General features: G+C 52.1%; 1 protein-coding gene across 1 annotated transcript in view; it reads right to left on the bottom strand.

The window, feature by feature from the left end:
• Nucleotides 1–7,913, bottom strand: part of SHANK3 (SH3 and multiple ankyrin repeat domains 3) — an 83,508-nt gene that overhangs the window by 74,798 nt on the left and 797 nt on the right. The window lies entirely within an intron of this gene.

Below are 7,913 nucleotides of genomic sequence, written 5' to 3'. Positions count from 1 at the left end.
ATCTGGATCAGGACTGCATTATATCTGTAGATTGCTTTGGGTAATAAAAATTACTATCGATTTTTGTATGTTAACTTTGTAGCCTGGGACCTTGTTAAATTCACTTCGGTAGGTTTTGTGTCGATTCCTTAGGATTTGCAATAGAAACAATCATATTGTGGCAAACAGAAAGTTGTACTTCCTCCCTTTGACATTTCTTGCCTTTTCTTTCTTTATTGCAATGGCTAGGACCACCAGTGCAGTGTCGCACAGACTTGGTAGGAACAGCATCTGTTCCTTGTTCTCAGTCTTAGGAGGAAATTGTTCAGTATTTCACCACAATGTGTAATGTTATCTGAGGCTGTTTGTAGATGCCTTTTATCAGATTTAGAAATCTATTTGTAGTCTGCAGGGAGTTTTTCTTCATGAGTGGATGTCTGACCCTCTTAAGGAACTTCCCTGAAACACCACCCAAGGTCTCTGCTTACAGCCAGGCCTGTCTGCAAGGGGACTATGAGATGGAGTTCTTGGTCACTGAGCACATGGCTGCCCCTGCAAAATCAGGACTCTGTTGATAAGGAAGAGGCCAAGTGGGTATCAGAACAGGCAGCTAGCAGTCTGCCACAGTGGGTACCCAAATCCAGACTCATTATACCCACCTTTTTAAACTGCTGTTTATTCTATTGTCATCTGGGTCTGATTGTTGCCAGTCTAATTCCACTATTTCTGTAGGCAATTTGTTCTTTCTGGCTGCTGTGAAGACCTGTGTTGTCGGTGTTCTTCAGCCTAAATGCGATGTGCTTGGTGCTTTGTCTTAGTCACTGTTTGAGACTTGTTATGATTCCTGAGTCTCAGAATTTGTGTCTTTCGCCAAATCCGGGAATTCTCTGCTGTCACCTTTTTGATTACTGAGTCTCTCCAGTATCTCCTTTTGGGGAAGATAAATATGTTAGACTTTCTCATTGCAGTGCAGTGAATTACTTGGTGTGACTTTTCTACCCGTAGTCTTTGTAACTCCCACCAGAATACTGGGTGGGAACAAATGAGGTGTGTAGAACTCTGATATTGGGATTGGTTAGTTTTGTCACTCTGCTGGCTTAAAATGACCCCTCCTACAGGCAAACGGGGGATGTCACTGCCATCACAAGAGCTGGAGGTGGAGTGGAATGCGTCCTTGGAGCATCCCTGCGCTGGACCTCCTTAGCTGAGAGATGCCTGACGGAGAGAGAGATACCTGGCTGTGAGATGGTGGCAGTGGAGCTCAGAGGCAGGAGACAGGGCAGTGGGCTTGTCAGCCAATGGAGTGAAGAAGCTGGGTGCCCTTGGGCAGGAGGCTTGCTGGCAGAGTAAGGTGCACGTAGGTGTACCTATCAGCAGAGCTGAAAGAGCTTTGTGACACTTGCCTGAGCAGGGCAGAGGCCAGGCCAAGAGACCAAGGATCAGAGAGGTGTGACTGAGGGCACAGCAGAGGGGATACTGACCTGATCAAAAAAATTGTATCCTGAGCATGTTCCTGGACCTGAGTTGTAGCCTGTTACTTCCCTAATAAACCCCATAATCATGAGTGTTGTCTGTGAATTCTGTGTGGCCACGGCAATGAGTTATCAAACCCAGCAGAGAAGCAGTGAGTACCCTGGGAGGGACAGTTTCTGTAAAAGCTGGAGGATGGTGGCATGTCTGGCCTCATAGGAATAAGGCTCAGGCTGCCGAAGGGGACTCTGTCATCCTCTAGTGAAGTTAGAGGAAGTCAGAAGATGCAGCCCCATCTCCTTTTTGTGCTCATTCAATGTCGTTCTCATATCCTACTCTGCCTGCCCTGGTCTCCTACTCTGCCTGTCCCGCTCTCTTATTCTGTCTGTCCTGGTCTCCTACTCTGCCTGCCCCGGTCGCCTACTCTGCCTGCCCTGATCTCCTGCTCTCCCTGCCCCGGTCTCTTACTCTGCCTGCCCTGATCTCCTGCTCTGCCTGCCCCGGTCTCCTACTCTGCCTGCCCTAGTCTCCTGCTCTTCTTGCCCTGGTCTCTTACTCTGCCTTTCCCGGTCTCCAACTCTGCCTGTCCTGGTCTCTTACTCTGCCTGCCCTGGTCTCCTGCTCTTCCTGCCTTGATCTCCTACTCTGCCTGCCCCCGTCTCCAACTCTGCCTGCCCCGGTCTCTTACTCTGTGTGCCTTGGTCTCCTGCTCTGCCTACCTTGGTCTCCTACTCTGCCTGCCCTATACGCTGGGGTATTTCTTCAGAGTTATCTTCTAGTTCACTAACTCTTCAGCCGTTAACCTGCCTATTAAAATTTCTATTATCTTTTTATTTCTAATAGTTATATTTAGTTCTTTCTCAGATTACAATATTGCTTTTTTTTCCTTTTTTGCTTCTCAGATCCATTTCTGATCATTTCTCATGCCTTTTCCTGATTCTATTGCATCTTTCATTTCTATAAACATTTTAGCATGCTTTGTAATGTCATATTGGGATCTCGTGTTTAGTTCATCTGTGGGTGCATTTCCCCAGCAATGGTTTGCATCTGCTCCTCCCAGTTCCACTTGATGAGCTTCTTCAGTTTCTCAGTGAGGCAGGTAGTATGTGTTTAGACCCCGCATTCACTTGAAGGTTAGTCTGCACTTGGGCTTCCTCAGGGGACACTTTGACATTGTCTGGTGGTGAGGTCCAATTATAGAAGTTTCCATCTTTCTTTCCCAGAAGTAGTTTTTGTTTTTCTCTTTTTTCTTTAGATTGTGGGTCTTCAGAAGTCCTGACTTTATTTGAGAATCTCAGTTCCAATATTTTTATTTGCATGGCCTCCTGTGTAGCCATTAAAACCTAAGGCTTTAAGTTCCTGGTTTTGGTAAATGCCCCAGATTTCATGCTTGCTTACAATGTTGGCTTCAGCGGCCTCTTCATTTTGTTCTCTGGGGATGTCACTTCTTACTTTGAAGCTCAGTTACATACTTAAAGAACATTTCTTATATTTTTTGCCAGCACTTTCAGGGCTTTTACAGTGGGGGACGTCAGAATACAAAGCTGGAAATCTGCTCTCCTTCCTCAGCGGAGCCCTTGGCACATGTACATGGTTAACGACCACTTGCTGGACCAGTAAGAAATGGACACGTGAAGGAACAGAACATTTTGCATTTCAGACAGTTTATTCTCTGCACAATCACCAGGAGCATCAGCCCAAAGCTGACTCCCCTAAGGCGGAGGTCAGACTTGCCTCCTCCCTCCCATGTTTTTTACCAACTCCGACACCAGCCGTCCTGCCCTCAGCACTTTCTGCTTTCTTTCTGGCTTTGATCATTCATTGCAGTGGCCACACAAAACTCATAGACAATACTCACAATTATGGAGTTTATTAGGGAAGTAACAGGTTGTAATTCAGGATGAGGATTGGCTTGGAAGTAACAGAAACAACTCAAGATACAGTTCTTCCATCAGGACAGCTTTTCCAGCAGCACCTGCAGGCAGGCCTCTACCACCAGACCTCCTTGGGCCAGCCCTCTGCCCTGCTCCTACAAGCATTCCAGTTCTTCAGCTCACCTGTAAGTGCCCAGAGACACCCCATTCCACCAGAAAGCCTCCTGCCCAAAGGCACTCAGCTTCCTCACTCTGTAGGCCAGCAAACCCATTGCAGCTATCTGCCAGTCCTGTGCCCCCGCCACCTCCTGCCCATCACCTCCTGACACTGTTACCTCCTGTCCATCACCACCTCCTGTGCCTGTCACCTCCTTCCTGTCACCTCCTACCCGTCACCTCCCACCCCTGTCACTTCCCATCCCTGTCACCTCCAGTGCCCATCACCTCCCATCCCTGTCACCTCCCACCCCTGTCACCTCCCACCCCGTCACCTCGTGCCTCCTTCACCTCCAGTGTTAAAACTCTCTGTCCCCTGGATCTAGGAGGTTCTCAGTGCAAGGACCCTGAATCTAAAGGATACATTTCACTCCCAGCTCTTCTTGATGGTTGTGAAGTCCCCCCTCGACCTCTGGGATTGGCCCTATTTAAACCTAGTAGAATGGCAAAACTGACCAATGACCTTGGTGGGCCATGTTGTTGTTGTTATTTGCCATCTATGAGTCGGACCGACCCATAACGACCCCTCCTTGGGTTTCTGAGGCAGTATCACTACGCAAGTAGATTGCCCAACCTTCCTTCCAAGGAGTGGCTGGTGGCTTTGAACCACCAGCCTTCTGGTTAGCAGTCAAGTGCCTTAGGCACTATGCTATCAGAGGGCCATAGGCACCTTATTTGCACGTCCAGCCAATCCTAGCAAGAGTTTTACACATTGTATTTACATCGTTGTTGTTGTTTGCCGTCGAGTCAGCCCTGACTCATAGTGACCCCTCCTTGGGTTTCCGAGGCAGTATCACTACGTTAGTAGGATTGCCCAACCTTCCTTCCGAGGAGTGGCTGGTGGGTTTGAACCGCCAGCCTTCTGGTGAGCAGTCAAGTGCCTTAGGCACTATGCTACCAGAGCTCCTTGTATTTACATAGTCCCACCCAATCATTTGTGGGAGTTACAAGACCATGGCCAGAAAGGCCATATAAAAAGAGAAACCTATTGCCACAGACATCTGGGTCACGGGCTGCCTGCTCACCCCACATCCTGACATCATCCACACCCCTCTGCATGACCCCTCTCACTACAGCCTCTCAGTTCCTTGACCATCTGGTCTTATGACTGTGAGAGCCAGAGTTCAGTGTAGATTACAGACGTGCTTGTGTCTACTGTGAGCAGAAAGGGAATTGGTTCCCACAAAATCATTGGATCCCACAAAATCATTGGAAGGACTGGAAGAGAAGGGCCTAATCTGAGCTCCTAGGAATAAACACTCCCAAACACACCCCTTAGAACTGGCTCCTGAATGACTGCATGGAGTAGAGCCCTCAGCCCTGCCCATGTTGCGAACTAGACTTAATGTGAGCAAGAGATAAACATGTAGGAAGCAAGATTCGGGGTTTATCTGTCAGAGAATCTGGGGTGTCCTCAACTGATACAGGAAGGGCGGCTCTAGGAGCCTCAGTTGCTCTCCCTGACCCCCATCATAGATGGTGTGTATCTTGGCCAGTCATTCACTGCATCTACTCGAATGATGTGCTCAGTACCAGGAGAAATTAGCATAGACCAGATTCCTGTGCTCTGGTGGCATAGTGCCTAAGGCATTTGACTACTAACCAGAAGACTAGTAGTTCAAACTCACCTGCTGCACCGCAAAAGGAAAATGGGGCAATCTACTTTTGTAAAGATTTACCACCTCAGAAACCCCAACAGGGGTTGCTGTGAGTCAGAATAGATTTGATGGCAGTAAATTTGGTTTGGTTGAGCTTCCTGGTGCCCACTGGGTCCACCATGAGATGGACTACGGTCATATGCATTTCTCTCCTAACCTCCAAAGCTGCACTCTGACCAGTGGGTATGGGGCATCAGTGTGCAGCACCTACCAGTCCCAGAAAGGAAGGCCCTGTGTCCCTCAGTGAATGGTCAGGCGGCCATAGCTGCCCTCCTGAAGGCCTGTGGACTGATCTGCATCCAGGAATTGGTGTCTGGGTCATTGCCTGAGGCCTGGTGTTTCCCCCTCAGACCTTTTTGTCCTGGGGACCCCGCTGCCGACAAGCCCGAGATCTCAGAGGGTGTCTTGTTCCTGATGCCCAGCAGGATCTTGGCAGCACACCCCCTTCCCCTGTCACACCACCTGGCAAAGTGCGCCCCTCTTTGGAGAGGAGAGCACTGTCCCAAGCTGCTGGGGCCAACCTGTGGTGTGAGTGCAGCAAGTGGATGATGACTGCGGGAGAGAAGGCTGGGAAGGACAAGGCTGAGAGGGGGCCCCTGTCCTGAGTCCAGACACCGCAGCCCCTGGAATGTGCAGCAGGATCCCTAAGGCAGCCATGTGAGCCGCTTCTTGTCCATCTCCACCCACTACCTGCCTGGCCTGAGAAAGACAGACAGACAGAGGAGAGAGGGCTCTCCCACCTTTGTCCAAGTAACAGAAAACAAAGTCCCACGCGGCTCACTTCAAGGCCCCTCTTCTACCCTGTGCGGGCGCTAGTCCCGAATTAGCAATGCCCCGGGCCTCCGAGCTGCTTCCTGCCCCCTGCGGCTGGCCTCCAGTCTGGACTGTGTCCCAGGCTGACCCTCGTGCAGGGAGCAGCACCTCCGCAGTCAGCCAGCCCGGCTCCCACTCCCAGGCTCCCACAGCCGCACCAAAAAAGGACCCACATTTCCAAAAGCACCGCAGCCTGCAAGGCCTGGCTTTGAACCGACCTCCTGGCAACACTCAACCTGCCCTCGCTAGGGCCGGCGGTCAGGGTGGGCAAAGCCAGCTGCATCTGGGCGCCCTCCCTCATACCTTCTAGATAGAGCCCCCAGGACACGCAGGCCATGTGCACAACGTCCAGCCCCAAGCAGGATCTTCCGAGAATAACGGGCAGGTCTCGCCACCTGGGGTAGTTCCCATCTTGCAGTTAAAAAAGGCAAGCCAGCGCTTTTGGGTTCTTCCTTTTAAAACTCCAATTCATAGCGCCAACCAGCTGTGATGGCTCCAATTACAGGTTCAAAGATTTCTGGGCCACAGAAACGCTTTCTGTCCTGGCGCTAGATCACAGCTCGCTGGCGCCTGCCTCCCCTCCCCCTCCCGGGGGAATTCGCTCCCACGCGCAGACCCAGAAACACAGCTTCGAACCGGTTCGTGCCAGTTAGAGCCGCTGCTGGGAATTTGCGTTTCCACTCTAGATTGACTACGTCTACCAAGATCCTCAGGGGTTTCTTAAAAGACTCTGATTCAGTATATCAGGTGGAAAAACGGTCTCAGCAGCGGCTTGAACAGGCAGGAACTGGTTGGAAGCCGTGCCCAGTAACCACCTTCTGGAATGTGACCTCGCTTGAGGCTGGCCCTTTCTCTCCCACAGGCTCAGCCCCATCCAGCCTCAGCTACAGCCCTCACCTGCCCCTGGCCTCTAGGAGCGCCTGCACTTCCCAGACACGGACACTGCCCTTGGAACTTTGCTCCAGGGAAGCTGGCTACAGTTGGTCCGGAAGGTGCAGCTCCCCCGCCAGGTTAGCCTTTGGTGACTGTGTCTGGGCAGTTCTACTCTGACCTATAGAATCTCTGTGAGTTGGAGTCGACACAATCGATGGCAGTGGGTTTGGTCTTTCCTTTTGTTCACCCCTCCTTTTGGCTCCAGAGAGCTGGCTGGTCACGGGAAGCCTTCTGGGATGGGGGAATCCCAGGTTCTGCTCTTCATGCAGATCACTGGAACCCCCTCCCCCAGGGGGAGCTTGTGGGGAAGACCAGGGCCAAGGAGCTGAGGGACCTGCTCTGGGGGGGCTGCCCTGGGGGAGTTCTCCCTGAGCACTGGCTCCCACACTGGGAACAGTTCTGCCATTCCCACGTCACAGCTAAACAGACTGAGGACCCAAAGGGCCGTGATCTGTCCACAGTCCTTCAGAGATGGAGCTAGCACCCAATGCTTTCCAGATCTGGTCTCCCCGCCTTGCAGGTGCGCGGAACCTGGCCGTCCTGACCGCAGACACACACACACGCGCGCTCGCGCACACGCGGAGGGCCAGGGGATTGAAAGAATTTGCCCAAGTCCGCTGAAGTCCTTTCACTTATTTTATGGTTTCGTCCGGTTTTCATTTTGACTTCCTCATTCGCGGGGTAAGGGACCCACAGAATTTTCGATGCTCAGGCCTGCTACAGAAGGGCCCCCAAGTCTCGGGAGCTCGGACTGAGTCCGCGAAAAACACTGGGAGTGGGGCAGGCAGGGCGCCTCCTGCCGGCCGCACGCCAAGCCGGGCCCTCAGAGGGCGGGAGCCGAGTCCGCAGGACCCGCCGGCGCTAACGGCCCAGGGGCAAACTGAGGAGCCCGAGACCCGGCCGGAAGGAGCCGAGCCCGCGCGGCAGCCGGCACAAACCCCCAAGGCGGGCCTGCAGCGACTCGGGCCCC

The sequence above is a fragment of the Orycteropus afer genome, unplaced genomic scaffold, assembly GCF_000298275.1.
Source record: "Orycteropus afer afer isolate SDZICR_OR568_19922 unplaced genomic scaffold, OryAfe1.0 scaffold00471, whole genome shotgun sequence".
Lineage (NCBI taxonomy): Eukaryota > Metazoa > Chordata > Mammalia > Tubulidentata > Orycteropodidae > Orycteropus > Orycteropus afer.
This window is presented reverse-complemented; position numbering and strand designations above follow the sequence as displayed.